General features: G+C 43.7%; 1 protein-coding gene across 2 annotated transcripts in view; it reads right to left on the bottom strand.

The window, feature by feature from the left end:
* Positions 1–16,840, bottom strand: part of SYNPR (synaptoporin) — a 167,345-nt gene that overhangs the window by 25,288 nt on the left and 125,217 nt on the right. The window lies entirely within an intron of this gene.

Below are 16,840 nucleotides of genomic sequence, written 5' to 3'. Positions count from 1 at the left end.
GTGTTTATATGACTGCTGTCCAGTTACTGCTGTCATATGGGGGAGAAAGGGAAGGAGTCAGTCAACGACCACTTATTGAAGCATCTTCTTTTGGACGTCTGGACTGCACCAGGGTTAAGCTGCAAGTGAGCAAATAGCCCTCTTTGAATTCAGAGTAGCAGCAAAGACCTGCAGCTCCCAAAGGAAGATATTGAAACCCAGTTATTGCATGAAAATGATTTAACTGTTTTATATATTTAGTGGATAACGTACAGAATTGAAGGGTGTGTGTTGGGAGTCTTCCTGCTTCACCATCGATCTTCCCTCCCCCTCTTTCTCCGCCCCCTTCTTCATCATCATTGTTCTCGTCCTTTTTCTCCAGCTCAAACTGTGTAAGCAGGTCATAGCATCTGGTCAGGATGCTACAGCTACCCCAAATGCTGCCCAAAATCTCACAAGATGACTTCATGAAACTAAGGTTGCTTCTACATAGAAGTTTCACTCCGGTTTGGTGTTCAAAGTGGAACAGCTATTTTTTTCCGTAGCATCCACATGTCTCATCCCCAGTCATCCATTTATTGTGTATTCCTCTGTTTGGCTGTGGTTTCTTCCAAACCTGGTTTGATACAATCTTTTTGGAAAGATCACAGTCATGCTGTGTGGATGGGAAGATATGCATTTTTAAGGTTTGGCCTACATCAGTGCCATTCTTCTTGCCTCAGCCAGGGGCTTTTTCACACTTCAAAACATAAGATGGCTATAGCATAATAACATTTAATGATCTATTGCTATGATCTACTAGTTCTTCTGCATTCCCAACTTTCATTTAAAAAGTAAGTCTCTAAGACATTTTTGTTGTGAAGATATAAGGGGAAAGGGGCACCTGCTGTATCTCCACAACAAAAAGGGCTAGAGGCTTACTTTTGAAAAAAGAAAGCAGGGAACTAGTAGGTCATGGCAATAGATCATTACATTGGTGTACCACTATAGCGATTTAACAAATACTTATTTTTAAAAGCTCCCCCCAAGTCTTTTGCCAAGCATGGGAATCCCACCGGATGCCCGACACTTGGCCAAGGGCATCATACCAAGCAAGGCCCATGGCACACAAGGAGATGGAGGCTCGGCTTCTGGCTGCATCACTAAGGCAAACCCCAAAAGGGACAAAAAATCTATGTAAATTCATGGGCTGATTTGGATACCTTTGCAGCCCTATCAGTTTGCACCTCAGGCACATGTGCAAACCCTTCTGGATAAATATTTTCCCCCAGTTTGGTATTGAAAGAAGGGAAGTTGCATTTCCCTACATTCCTGTAGGTTCCCCTGGATATGCACACCCTGCCCCCCTGTGAGGTTGCCCCCTGCAACCTGTGAGGTAAGGAATTTAACAAAAAAATAATGTAGTAGTATCCAATATAATGCCATCAAATGAAAGAATAATTGAAATGGCTTTCCCTTCACCCTGTATCCAATCAAAACTCTATGTCGGTTTGTCAGCAGCTGAGCAGTGATTGCTTCATGCTAACACTGTATATTGATTAGTAGAGAGTCAATGTATGCAGTCACACACTCTCAGCCCTGGCTGGTATTCGGATGGGAAACCTCCAAGGAATACCAGGGTGGGGATGCGGAGGCAGTCAATGGCAAACCACCTCTGAACATCTCTTGCCATGAAAATCCTACGGGGTCACCGTAAGTCAGCTGTGACTTGACAGCAAAAACAATAGAAGTCCCACTGAATTCAGAGAGATGTGCTTCTGAGTTTGACTAAATCTTTTCCCTTATAATCTTCAAGGATTGGCCGCTCAGAAAGGTTCTCTGGGGTAAGAAATTAAGCACTTCTGCTTTAAACAGCTAACAATTATAAGATCACCAATAATTATAAGTTGTTGGTTAATCTTTTATATCTATGCCAAGACGGTGGATTCATTAGTACGCTCTTCTGTACTTTTTTCTGTTCTATTCTGTTTTCCTTCCACATATTTTTCCTTGTTTAAAAATACTCCTGAATTAAGAAATTAGCCTCTACCACTCGTCTGTGAGGCACAAACAATATCCATCTGATGAGCAGAGAGCGGCCCTGTAGGACCCCCTGCTTTAAAAGCAAACCACATGCTTAGATAGGGTTGCTAATTTTTAAACAGTTCCTTCAGCTGTCCCTTTAAACTACAGAAATTATCAGGTGATGTTGTTTAGCTCCATACTATGAAAAGCTTTAACTACCCATTTCTGAATATTAAATTTCTGTTAAAAGGACAGAACATTGTTTTCCTGGCCTGTTGGCCACCCTGATAGAATCATAGAATCATAGCGTTGGAAGGGACCACCAGGGTCATCTAGTCCAACCCCCTGCACAGTGCAGGAAAATCACAATTAGCTCCCCCCACACCCCCAGTGACCCCTACTCCATGCCCAGAAGATGGCCAAGATGCCCTCCCTCTCATCATTTGCTTAAGGTCATAGAATCAGCATTGCTGACAGATGGCCATCTAACCTCTTCTTAAAAACCTCCAGGGAAGGAGAGCTTACCACCTCCCGAAGAAGCCTGTTCCACTGATGTCTAGACAGAAACTCTTTTGATTTAATTTCAACCCATTGGTTCTTGTCCGACCTTCTAGGGCAACAAAAAACAACTCGGCACCCTCCTCTATATGACAGCCCTTCAAGTACTTGAAGATGGTTATCATATCACCTCTCAGTCTTCTTCTCTTCAGGCTAAACATACCCAGCTCCTGCAACATTTCCTCATAGGACTTGGTCTCCAGACCCCTCACCATCTTTGTTGCTCTCTTCTGGACACATTCCAGCTTGTCTATATCTTTCTTAAATTGTGGTGCCCAAAACTGAACACAATACTCTAGGTGAGGTCTAACCAGAGCATACAGTTTGGGCTTTCCCCCATGGTGATAATCCTATACTTAAATCTACAGAAATAAGGAAAAAATAATGCTTTGTGAGCTCTTAATATTTCCACTTCTCAATGATCACATGAACACATGAAGCTGCCTTATGCTGAATCAGACCCTCGGTCCATCAAAGTCAGTATTGTCTTCTCAGGAGCAATATGTCTATTGGTTTGCTGTGACGATTCATCATGAAAGGTGATCAGTGTGGATTGATTGTCAGTATCACTTATGCTTTGCCGTGCTGAGACAGGACAAGCCCTGTCCATTTGGTATTGATTTCTGCTTCTTCAGATAATTACAATTTCATCCGATCACAATTTTGCGATTCAAAGTTCCATGGTCTTTGAATCGCAAAATTGTGATCGGATGAAATTGTAATTATCTGAAGAAGCAGAAATCCAGCGAAACAAGGCATAACCGGTTGCTTGTCATATTATCATTGCATTAGCCTGCATATATTCACTATGGTGGATACTGAGTATGGATTGTTAAACGGCTGTGCAAAAGAGGAATCCTATTGGTCAGCTTGTCAGCTGACTTTTAGAAGACATATTGCAAGACGACACTGTGCAGCAAGACATCTGTAATTTCTCTTTGAGGACTTGGATTGCAGGACATTGTGGACAATTTATCTATCTTGTCTATGGTGATTTAGTATTGTAAATCGTGTTATGAAAACTTTGTGAACTGGTATTTAAAGAGATACTAAGCATAGGAAAAATATAAAAATAACAAAAGAATTGGAAGTGGCTGCGTGTTGGGATATTTTTCCTTAACAGGAGATTAGCCAACTACTTGGAAGTTGGCAACCCTATTTGTGCATGAGCACTAGATCTCAATGGAGAAGCACGGGCCCCTAAAAATTTAATTATTCAAGACAAAAGTGCAGGTTCGGAAAGCAGTGAAGTCTGGTTTCCAAGACAGAGTACTGCCAACAAACTAGAGCTGGCAGGTAGACAGTCGGTATAGACAATAAAGCACAATAGCAAGCCAGTACTACAGAGTACTTAAGTGCCCATTTAAATAGGAACCGTTGGAAGATAAACATGTACTGGCACATTCCAATCAGTGTGCTAAATCTTCTTGGAGGGCACCTCCCTTTTGTTGCCAGAGGAGCACATGTTCAAATACATCTCCCCTAGCATTCCTTTGTTAAGACTTCTTCACATTTTGTTTGGTCTCTTGTTGCCTTGGCGCTGTTCCTAGTTCATTCACAGTAGGTATCTCGTTCCACTTCTCAGGACTGTGGGCTGCTTGATTACAAATGCCTCATTGAGCCCCAGGGGCTTAAACCCAACTGGATGCTATCAACTCCAGCTCTGAAGGGCTGGGGAATGCCAAAGTCAAGACTACACACATGCAACATGAACAAAATAATTTGCACAGCAAAGATCATACCTTTGAAACCTAGCAAATCTACCACTCCCTAGTTTTGCATTCACAATCACTTACACATATTAGAACCCCCTCCCACATCTTGGCACTTTTTTAGGTATGACAGAAGCAGCATGGGGGCTGTTTTCTGTGGACACATCCAGTGGTATTAATGCTTAAAGGCCTGATCACCAGAAAAGTGGGTGCCCAATTGCATGGTAAGGTAGGGTTGCCAGCCTCCAGGTACTAGCTGGCGATGCCTTGCTACTACAACTGATCTCCAGCTGATAGAGATCAGTTCACCTGGAGAAAATGGCCACTTTGGTGATTAGACTATGGCACTGAAGTCCCTCCCCTCCCCAAACCACGCCCTCCTCAGGCTCCGCCCCAAAAATCTCCTGCTGGCAGCGAAGAGGGACCTGGCAACCTTATGGTAAGGACTAGCCCCACTTGGTGGCAACCCTTCCCATCTATCTGTTTTTGTTTGCTTTTTCCATAGGGAGCTCAGGGCAGAATATATGGTTCTCCCTTCTCTATTTTATCCTCACAATGCCCCTGTGAAGTGGGTTAGGCTGAGAGAGAGAGAGAGAGAGAGAGAGAGAGAAAGAAAGAGAGAGAGAGAGAATGAGAATGGCTGGCTCGAGTTCATCCAATAAGTTGAGGGGAATTTCTGTAGTCTCACTCACATGCTAACTACTGCACTACACTGCCTTCTGAAAGCATTACAAAAGGCCTGTGGGATGAACTATGGAAAAGCAGAGTACCCCACCAATGCTATTAAAACACAGAAAGGGCACAGTGTATAAATACAACAGGATGGTTCATGATTATTAAGGGGAAAATGCAGCTCTTTGCAGCTATATCTGAACTGGGTCTTTGGCTAACAACAACAGCAAGACATAATGAAATGCTAATGAAACAGCGTGTTCAGAGTCAGGTAGGTACAACTGTTGGGGTAAAATGCTGGCCGATAAAATGGAAGATGGGGCCCAGTGTGTATGTTGCTGCTGCATATTTACACTGAAGCTATAATTGTTGATACTATGTCAAGAACAATAGACCTCTCATATGCAAATGAGGCTCCATCATTCTCTCCGGGGTAGAAAAAAAACCATTTTGGTAGCTGCTCTTCACACGGAATTAATTGAGTTATACAGGAAGCAGCAATGCAAATTGGTATTAATCATGCAGCTATTAATTGTGAGGCAAAGTCAGAAAACAATGTATTTTTGGGAGACTCGGAATTGCATTGTAAAAAAGGCATTTTGTTCTTGTTTGCTTAATCAAATTACAGCTGCTTTAATATATGTGCATGTGTGCACGCACACACACATACATATCACATAAGAACATAAGAAAAGCCATGGTGGATCAGACCCAGGCCCATAAAGTCCAGCAGTCTGTTCACACAGTGGCCAACCAGGTGCCTCTGGGAAGCCCAGAAACAAGATGACTGTAGCAGCATTATCCTGCTTGTGTTCCAGAGCACCTAATATAATAGGCATGCTTCTCTCGTCCTGGAGAGAATAGGTATGTATCATTACCAGTGTCCATTTTGACTAGTAACCATGGATACTATTTGACTAGTAGCCCTCTTCTCCATGAACATGCACACTCCCCTCTTAAAGCCTTCCAAGTTGGCAGCCATCACCACATACTGGGGCACAATTTAATCACCTTTCCACAATTTAATCACCTTTTTCATTACCCCCATTTTACCCTATAGCTGGATTTGGGTCACTGAAAACATCTGTTTACTTTGAGCCACAACGATGTCCTTCAATCTATGAATGAATTCTGTGATTACTAGATAGTCTCTGCTGCGAGTTGTGCTTCCTCTTCCACTAAAACTTCAATTTGCCCAAGACCAATTGTTTTTAGTGGGTCCCTGTGCAAACAGAAGCCTACGTGGAAGAGGAAGTGTGTCCCATGGAAGAGGCTGTCTAGCATGCATGAAACGCGTTCATAAGATCCAAACCTATGCATATGTCCAGAGCGAGCAGTCATTTTGTGTAGTCATTCTCGATGGTCTTGCAACTCCTGCAGGAGTTCAGGGATCCCTTAATAATAAAAGGCAGCCATTCAGTGTTTAAAATGATGCACATTCATTCAGGTACAATGAAGCAGAACCCAAAGCATGATGTTTCTCAATCAGATGCTAGTTTACGTGCTTTTCCTTTAGAGAACACCTCTGTATGATTTTCACAGTACATGCTAAACAAAGTTATAAGCCAGTGGACTTAGACTAAGCAACTGACTAAGCATATGCATGTATGATTGAACAGACTAGGACAGGGATGTCAAACATAAGGCCCGAGGGCCGGATCCGGCCCCTTGAGAACTCTTATCTGGGCTGGGGAGGCATGGCCCAGCCCCACTAAGTGACATTCATGTCATTTCCAGCCCTCGTATCAATTGAGTTCGACACCCCTGGACTAGGAGGTGGCAACTTGGATCTTTGAATCAGTGCATAACAAATGGCAGTCTTAGAAAACCTCATTGACCAGTCCTCATTACATCATTTCCCTTTGATTTTGTGTTTCCACAGTAAGGAGTATTGAAAAGTTTCACCTTAGAAAAGTTTCAGAAGTACTTTCCTTGCCTTATGTTGGTTCATCATGGTTAGAGAACCTCAGAGATGTTGGAAACTTGGTATCCCAGCTCAGGATCCCAGTCGCTTTTTGGATCTGGTAGATTGGGCAAAGGAACACATTTCCACCTTAGAGCCTCCTCTATAATTTTGTCATGACTGTTGTGGGCCTCACACACTGTGGTTCTTTGTGTTTCATACATTCTTGTAAGTGGCTGCAGTGTGTTTAAGTTTCTTCTGGCTCTCACTCCTCCTCCCAGAAGACCAACATAACAATTTGATTCTTGTCATCAGCCTTAACCTGATCTGATCTCTTCTGAGTTGTCAGCTCTTGAGTGGGCATTGATTTGATAACAAAACCCTGATTTGGAGCTCCTTCTCACAATGTATACAAATTACGTGGGAAGGATTCATACACATTATGAAATCTGAGAAAGATACTGTTATGCTTTATTATAGATAGTAATGACATCACAGCTTTATCATAGCTAATCATTAGAGTTGCCAACCTTCAGGTGGTAGCTGGAGATCTCTGCTATTATGACTGAACTCCCCTGGAGAAAATAGCCGCTTTGGCAATTGGACTCTAGGGCATTGAAGTCCCTCCCCTCTCCAAACCCCACCCTCCTCAGGCTCCGCCCCCAAAACCTCCAGGCATTTCCCAACCCAGAGCTGGAAACCCTATTAGTCATGGTATTTAAAATAGGGGAGTGGCTTACAGGAGCAATTCTGTGTCACAAAAGCAACATGAACAGGCTTCCTCAGGAGGTGGTAAGCGCTCCTTCCCTGGAGGTTTTTAAGCAGAGGCTAGATGGCCATCTGTCAGCAATGCTGATTCTATGACCTTAGGCAGATCATGAGAGGGCATCTTGGCCATCTTCTGGGCATGGAGTAGGGGTCACTGGGGGTGTGGGCGGGAAGATAGTTGTGAATTTCCTGCACTGTGCAGGGGGTTGGGCTAGATGACCCTGGTGGTACCTTCCAACTCTATGATTCTATGATGAGAAACTGATGCCTATGAAGCTGAAGCCCAACAATCATGTAGCGGAGTTTGGCCCGGCTTATACGCCACACATCCTTCCTGCCACTTTTCCACAGGGCAAGGACATTTTCAAACACTGGAATCGTTTAATAATAATATGCAGCTATGCTGCTGAAAATGATATTTGAAGATTAACTCGACAACACAGGCAGAAGGGCTTTGCGATTTCAGCGTGCTGCATAAAAAAGACGTATTATCGTAGTGCGGAGGGGTCATCGGTTCCCCATGCCTTGAGCTGCAGCTTCAGAAGAGATGAAGCCAGTAAGGCAAGACAATTAGCCAGCAGCCACTGTCACTGGCGCATTTCGGAAGAGCTGGGAGGGGGGAGTCAGCATTTCTCTCGCTGCAGTTGGGAGGGAAACGGGCATCACTAAGAGACATTCCCCTCCGGTTTTGTGCTCAATGGGGAATTATTATTATCCTGACACACACACACGAAAAAAGCTTTTACTTGGCCCAAGTTCCATTTTTGGTATTTTATAGCTTTGAGCTCTGGGTTCAGCAACGACTAGAAAGGTTAGCAAATGAAAAAAAGAAAGAAATCTGGACAATAGCTCAGTTCTCGTAAGCAGTGGTTAAAGCAACTTGAGAAGAGGCCATGCTTACTATCTGCTTATTTATCTACTTCATTTGTAGCTTGCCTTTCTCAATGAGGCTCCAGGCGGATTACAAAATGGAGAAATAATTCAATCAACATCAGACAGCCAATGCACAATGCCATAAAACAAGGATTACAGAATTAGAAACCATGCAGACAGAAAATTGCCTAAGGTAAAAGACTAGGGTTGCCAACCTCCAGATACTAGCTGGAGATCTCCTGCTATTGCAATTGCTCTCCAGCCGATAGAGGTCAGTTCACCTGGAGAAAATGGCCGCTTTGGCAATTGGACTCTATGGCATTGAAGTCCCTCCCCTCCCCAAACCCCACCCTCCTCAAGCTCCGCCTCAAAAACCTCCCGTCGGTGGCTAAGAGGGACCTGGCAACCCTATAGAAGACAGTGCTGTACAAGCAAGATGATACACACAATACATATTGCAATAGGCCCTTATAAAAGCGCCCTCTGCAGACTGTGACACTATATTGCAATTCTAATTTCTTAATTTAAAGAATCCCCTTCTGGATATTTGTTTTGCATGTTCTGCAGAATGACAGTAGCGTGGGAGCTTTCCAGACTTCCTCAGGCAAGGTGTTTCACAAAGACATCCACAACAAATAATGCAGGTATATAGATGCAGTTGCCAGTCTTACCCATTTGCAAGGTTATACTGGAACCACTGTTATTACTGAAGAAGAACATTCACGCAGCTGTAAAAAAAGTGAACGAGGTGGCCAGTATGCTGGTGGTTTTTTTTTTTTAAAGAGAGCTTGGGGGGGGGGAACTGAGCAATTTATCAACATTTTGGAAAAATAGCTAGCTTTGGCGATCCCAGGACAGATCTGTGACATGAAAAGTTTGCCCACAGCTACAGAATTAAGAAACAAAGTGAAATAGACAACCAGATCCTAGGAAGGGTTATGTGCTGAAGCCTAAAAAAAGGAGTAGGAATAGTTATAAGCCTGCTAATGATGTGTGTGTAAAGTGCCGTCATGTCGCACGCACCTGACTTATAGCAACCCAGTAGGCTTTTCAAGACAAGAGACTAACAGAGGTGGTTTGCCATTGCCTTCCTCTGCATAACAACCCTGGTATTCCTTGGTGGTCTCCCATTCAAGTACTAACCTGAACCAACCCCGCTTAGCTTCTAAGATCTGATGAGGTAAGGCTAGCCTGGGTCATCTGGGTCGGGGCTGCTAATGATACCCAGCTCTAGATAAAGCCACCTCTGGATATGACTGGACTGCCCATCTTACATCTTACAAAAACCGACTAAGTAATTAAATGAAGCAATTTACCAATTCCAGTTGATTAACTGAAGCATGTGTGTAGAAGCATTTTGTCATAAAATCACTTTAATGGGTAACACTTTGCCTTCCTCCTGTAAGATGATGCCTATCAAGTTGCTGTTTGGGGACTGTTTGAGCAGTTTGGGAATTTGAGCAATAAAGCAGCCTGTCATGATGCAGCGCTTCTGGGTGCAAACCGGAAGTGGCATAATCGCGTCGTGTGTGGCTGAGTGGGCACGATCCCTGCCCCAGCCCTGCCCCAAAAACGTTTTGAGGAGAGGGGGACTGTGCGAAACAGGATGCTGGATTAGGTAGGCACTCCATTGGGCTGACCCAACAGTCATACATAGTGCATTCAAGGTCACTGGGAACTGAAACTCTCCATTTTATATTTTACATATATTTCAGGATGCCCAGGAATTTCAAGACGGCTAGGGACACCTTAGGTTAGAGCTGCATATCATTAGCATTCTGATGATTGTTCCTAATCAGCTATTTCAGTGATCTTACATAAATACATTTTAAAGGAGAAAGGGTGGCTATTACTGGAGCAATATGCAGCTATAGCAGCTCCAGGGAAAAGAAAGCAGGAAGAGGAAGGAGCAGACAAGCTGTTACTGCACTAGGTATTCCCAGCGATGTATCAAGAGTTTGGAAATGTTATAAAAAAACATCACTTTAAAAGGGTTTTTGGGTACTACGGCTAAAAAATGGTTGGAAGATGTCTTCACGGCTAAAGGGGCCAAACAAAGTGTGAACAGTATTTTTTATAACAATTTCAAACTCTTAATGCATCAGTGGGAATACATAGAAAGTGCGAACAATATTTTTTATAACATTTCCAAACTCTTAATACATTGCTGGGAATACCTAGTGTGGTAACAGCCACATTTACATTATCTGAGCCATAACAGATACACATTGCAGGATGTGGGGAGGGTATAAATGGGCTATCGACTTCATCCACCTTTAATACTTTATCTCTAGGGTGTGCGGAAAGCAGGGTACAACAGCCTTCATAGAAATAAGGCACAGTCTTTTGTTTACAAAAGGAAAGCCACAGCAACTTGATAGGCATCATCTTACATGAGGATAGGGTTGCCAACCTCCAGGTACTAGCTAGAGATCTCCTGCTATTACATCTGACCTCCAGCCGATAGAGATCAGTTCACCTGGAAAAAATGGCCGCTTGGGCAATTGGACTCTATGACATTGAAGTCCCTCCCCTCCCTAAACCCTGCCCTCCTCAGGCTCTGCCCCCAAAACCTCCTGCCAGTGACAAAGAGGAACCTGGCCACCCTAACAGAGCATGCAGCCAAAGAGTGAACAAAAAGGACTAACACCCCAGTGGTAAAGATAGGCATGTAGCAGAATCGTTACTCAATAGTACCACATTCCACCTAAGGCAAATATTTCAGTCATCGGTTAGTCTCCTTTATGTTCATTGTTGGGTCTGTTTGAAGGTAAGGGTTAATAGGCTGTCAGGGGAGAAATCTAAATCAATTCTGTTGGGATTTTTGAATCCAAATATCTGTTTGGTAAATAGGATGAGTAACTATGTTCTACACCCATAGTAACAATCAAAACAGTTTCAAGAGGCCTATGATAAAGAAACAGAAGGGCAGCACCAAACAAACAAGGAACAGAGACCTGGAGATTGCTCAAGAGAAGTATTAAGTATCAGAACAATCTAGTTGTGAAGTGATTTTTTTTACAGCTACAAAGGATATAGTTGGCCAGAGTTTCTCCTTAGCCTTCTTACATGCATAAAATACATAACCGAAAAGAGTATTCAGATAACATACGTAGTCCTCATAATGATTTCCTTCACTGGATTGATCCTTCATTTCCTTGGTGCTTAGTTGTCCCTTGGACAGATTTTGGGGCTATGGGTAAAACAGAGCACTTTGCAGATTTTGGAGGCTTGGAAGAAAATAGAGCCATTGTGTGGGTTCTGGTTTCTTTCCTCTCATTGTGCCAGGCAATTGCTAAGGCATCCGAGCCTTCTAAAGTTCTGTTGCCACCCCTGGTGTTTAGTGGAACTATGGTCCCTGGCCAAAGGTGCAGTCTGCATAGCAAAGACTGGACATCTCCCCACTCCACTGCCATGCCCACTCTTTCCAGAGCTGCACAGAGCATGTATCTGCATCATTTGGACTGCAACCTGCACACTGGCCCTGAATGCTTTCACACATACCTCTGAATACCTGTGCTAGAAGGCAACATCAGGGGAAGGTTTTAGTCTGTATTCTTTGTTGGTCATTTGAGGCAAGATGGCCACTGGGTAGGGTTGCCAGCCTCTAGATACAGCTGGGCTGCCCATCTTACAAACATTTAATAAGTAATTAAGTGAAGTAATTTACAAATTCCAGTTGATTAATAGAAGCATATGTGTAGATACATTTGGCATAAAATCACTGTAATGCGTAACACTTTGCCTTCCTCCTGTAGGATTGCCAGGTCCCTCTTCGCCACCAGCAGGAGATTTTTGGAGCAGAGCCTGAGGAGGGCAGGGTTTGGGGAGAGGAGGGACTTCAATGCCATAGAGTCCAATTGCCAAAGTGGCCATTTTTTTCCAGGGGAACTGATCTCTATTGGCTGAAGATCAGTTGTAATAGCAGGAAATCTCTAGCTAGTACCTGGAAGTTGGCAACCCTAGGCTCTGTAGCCCCTCTGAGCCTGGCCTAGGCTGGGGAGGGGGAGAAATTTAATAAAACAAACAGAAACAAATAAATAAATAGACATTTTGCCACATTTGAATTTCATATTTAATCGTTAGGCTTGCAGAAGAAAACAACATTTTACTGGTAAGTGAAATGATCATTTTGACATGTCAATCTAGCTGGAAAGCAGCAAAAGACGACTTGAGTGTATGACATCTGGAAGCTTGTTCACTAATTTCAGCTGGTCTGTTTTCATATAGCTTGAGTACAGAGGGGAAGGGGATAGTAAGTGGGGAGGGGCTGTGACTCAGTGTTAGAGCATCTGCTTGGCATGCAGCAGGACCTAGGTTCAATCCCAGTTAAAGGGACCAGACAAGTAAATGATGTGAACGACCTCTGCCTGAGACCCTGGATAGCTGCTGCCAGTCTGAATAGGCAATACTGACTTTGATGGACCAAGGGTCTGATTCAGCATAAGGCAGCTTCGTGTGTTCATGTGTTTATAAGTGGAGGGTTTGAACTGTACTATGGCTCAGTGGTACAGTGCATAGTTTGCTGCAGGAGATCCCAGCTCCAATCTCCAAATGATCAGATAATAGGTGACATAAAAACGTCCACCTGAGGACCTGGAGAGCTGTTGCCAGTCAGAGTAAATAAAACTGACCTTCAAAGACCAATATTCTGACTCAATGTAAGGTATCTTCATGTGTATTCATGTATCTTCATATGATGGTGAACCCAAACAACTCATGCTGTACACCATGACAATAACATACACAAGTAACCTTTTAGACATAAGGAACGTGTTCCAAAAACTACAGGAATGTATTCCAAAACCACACTAATAGAAAATGTATAAAAGCACTGAACATAATAATAATGAATACTTCTAAACCAAGCCCCGCTATTACAAAAACACATTTCAGTACCTTCTTATAATACATTCAGCTGAGCTGGGGACTACAGGCAGGGGTGAGTTTAAACTTTGCCTTTTTTAAATGCTGGGAAGCCTAACTAAACAGAATTTAATTGAGGTTTGCTGGGAGAGGATTGTGGTTGTTGTGCCAGTGGGTGATTAACTCTCTCCATTCAGTTGGAGTACCAAGCAACTTGAATATCCCTGTGAATTAGTAGCAGATAGCTGCAGGGCAAGGAACTTCGGCACTCAGTTCTTATTTGGTACAGGAAGAGTGCAAGAGAGTAAAAGGCAGGGTTACAACACCAAAGAATAATATAATAAATAAATAAATAAATAAATAAATAAAATACCAGTTATGAAGGTAGAAAGCCAGCAGGGGTCGGGGGGCTATCCAGTGTGCTGCATGGAGTGTCACATGTATGATTATCTGCCTGCTGGACAGAAGTCGTGGGTGTGTGCTCGGTGCAGGGAGCTCCTGGCTCTCAGGAAGCAAGTTCACTTCCTTGAGGCCAAGGTAGCTCAACTGGAGGAGCTGAGGCAGGCAGAGAGAGAGGTGACTAAGAACTCCGGGGATGAAATAGTCACATCCCAGTCCCAAGGTGACGGCAACCTGCCAGTCACGGATGACGGAGCCCTTGGGGAAGGAGGCCATCTCACGGAGGTAGGGGAATGTGGTTCCTTAGAAGGGACCTCCTCCTTAGCGGATAAACAGATATCCTCTCGTACCGAGGATATGCCTCAGAGGGGAGGGGGGCTTCCTGTAGTGGGGGATTCAATCCTTAGGAATGTAGCTAGCTGGGTTTCTGGCGGGTGCATGGACTGCATGGTGACTTGCCTGCCTGGTGCGAAGGTTGCGGACATTACCCGTCATATAGGTAGTCTGGTAGATAGTGCTGGGGAGGAGCCAGTGGTTGTGGTGCATGTTGGCACCAACGACATGGGGAAATGTAGTCCGGAGGTCTTGGAATCCAAATTTAGGTTGCTAGGCAGGAGACTAAAAGCCAGGACCTCCAAGGTAGCTTTCTCAGAAATGCTACCTGTTCCACGTGCAGGACCAGCTAGGCAGGCACAGTTGGTGAGTCTCAATGCGTGGATGAGACGGTGGTGCAGGGAAGAGGGCTTTAGATTTGTAAGGAACTGGGCAACATTTTGGGACAAGCCGGGCCTATACAAAAGGGATGGGCTCCACTTGAACCAGGATGGAACCAGACTGCTGGCGTGTAATATAAAAAAGGTGGCAGAGCAGCTTTTAAACTGAACATGGGGGGAAAGCCGACAGGAGCTGCGAAGCATCTGGTTCGGGCAAACTCAGTGCATAGGGACAAAGGGAAAATTGATTCAGATTGCCCACATAGGAATTACTTAGACATGAAAGGGAATGAAAAAAAAAGATGGATAGCCACTTAAAGATGCCCAAAGGCACATGCCAGGCAAGTCGAAAGAGAGAAACAGTGTGGAGGTGTTTCTATGCTAATGCTAGAAGCCTCCAAGCAAAAATGGGGGAATTAGAGTGCATGGTTTTAAGAGAAAACATAGATATAGTGAGCATTACAGAAACCTGGTGGAGGGGAAAAAACCAGTGGGATACAGTCATCCCTGGTTACAAACTGTATAGAAATGACAGGGAAGGGCGTATTGGAGGGGGTGTTGCTATGTATATCAAGGAAGGCATAGTGTCTAATAAGCTAGAGACCATAAAAAGGGCAGACTCGTCCACAGAATCCTTATGGGTGACGATTCCAGGCCCCAAAGGAGATTTAGTACTGGGGACGTTCTATCGGCCCCCTGACCAAATGGCTCAGGGTGATCTTGAGATGGAGAATGAAATTAGGGAAGCATGTAAAGGTAACGAAGTAGTAATAATGGGAGACTTCAACTTCCCTCATATTGATTGGATAAATGTATGCTCCAGTCAAGCCAAAGAGATAAAATTTTTAGACATCCTAAATGACTGTGCCCTCAAACAGTTGATCATAGACCCAACCAGAGGGGAAACGATCCTGGATTTAATACTCTGTGGTGCTGCCGGTGACTTAGTGCGGGATGTGGATGTAGTTGAGTCAGTTGGCAATAGTGATCACAATGGCATCAAATTTAATTTAGATGTAAGTGGGAAAGTGACTGGGAAATCTCATACAATTACCTTTGACTTTATAAGAGGGAACTTATCTAAAATGAGAAAACTGGTAAAGTGGAAGTTGAAAGGAACAGTTAAGAGGGTTAAATCGCTGGAAAAGGCTTGGGGGTTACTCAAGTCCACATTACTAGAGGCTCAGCTAGCTTGTATACCACAGGTCAGGAAAGGTAGTAATAAGTCAAAGAGGTCACCACCATGGCTAACGGGTAAGGTGAAGGAAGTATTAGAGAAAAAAAGTCTTCCTTCAGTGACTGTGCCCAAACGAGGCGAACAGAAGCAAACACAAACTTGCACAAAGGAAATGCAAGCAGATAATTAGAGATGCAAAAAAAGATTTTGAGGGGCTATCAAAACAAACAATAAGAAATTCTTTAAGTATATTAGGAGTAGGAAACCAGCTAGGGAAGCGGTTGGACCATTGGATGACAATGGGAGTAAAGGAACTCTAAGGGAGGACAAAGCGATTGCTGAAAAACTAAATGAATTCTTCTCATCTGTCTTCACTGTTGAAGATACAGGGCAGATTCCTTCTCCTGAACAGAGATTTTGGAGAGGGGAAAATGAGGAACTGAGGCAAATAGTGGTAACAAGGCAGATGTCCTAGAACGTCTAGACAAACTGCAAACTAACAAGTCACAGGACCAGACGGTATTCATCCTAGAGTTCTTCAAGAACTCAGATGGGAAATTGCTGAACAAAAATATGTAATATGTCCCTTCAATCAACCTCTGTACCAGAGGACTGGAGAATGGCCAACGTAACACCCATTTATAAAAAAGGTTCCAGGGGGGACCCAGGAAATTACAGGCCAGTTAGCTTAACATCTGTTCCGGGTAAATTAGTGGAAAGCATTATTAAAGATAGAATTGTCAAGCATATAGAAGGGCAAGGTCTGCTGGGCAAAACCCAACATGGCTTCTGTAAGGGTAGGTCCTGTCTCACTAACCTATTAGAGTTTTTTTGATAGCGTCAATAAGCATGTGGACAGGAATGAGCCTGTGGATATTGTGTATCTGGATTTCCAAAAAGCTTTTGACAAAGTCCCCCACCAAAGACTGCTAAGCAAACTTCATAGTCATGGGATAAGAGGACAAGTCCTCTTATGAATTGAGAGCTGGTTGAAAAATAGGAAGCAGAAAGTAGGAATCAATGGTCAGTTCTCACAATGGCGGGATGTGAGCAGTGGGGTGCCTCAGGGATCTGTGTTGGGACCGGTGCTTTTCAACCTGTTCATCAATGACCTGGAGTTGGGGTTAAACAGTGAAGTAGCCAAGTTTGCAGATGACACCAAATTATTTAGGGTGGTTAAAACAAATCAGACTGTGAAGAGCTCCAGAAGGATCTC

This window comes from Euleptes europaea, chromosome 1, assembly GCF_029931775.1.
Source record: "Euleptes europaea isolate rEulEur1 chromosome 1, rEulEur1.hap1, whole genome shotgun sequence".
NCBI classification, from domain to species: domain Eukaryota; kingdom Metazoa; phylum Chordata; class Lepidosauria; order Squamata; family Sphaerodactylidae; genus Euleptes; species Euleptes europaea.
Note: the sequence above shows the minus strand (reverse complement) of the source record. Positions and strands in the feature narration are given on the sequence as shown.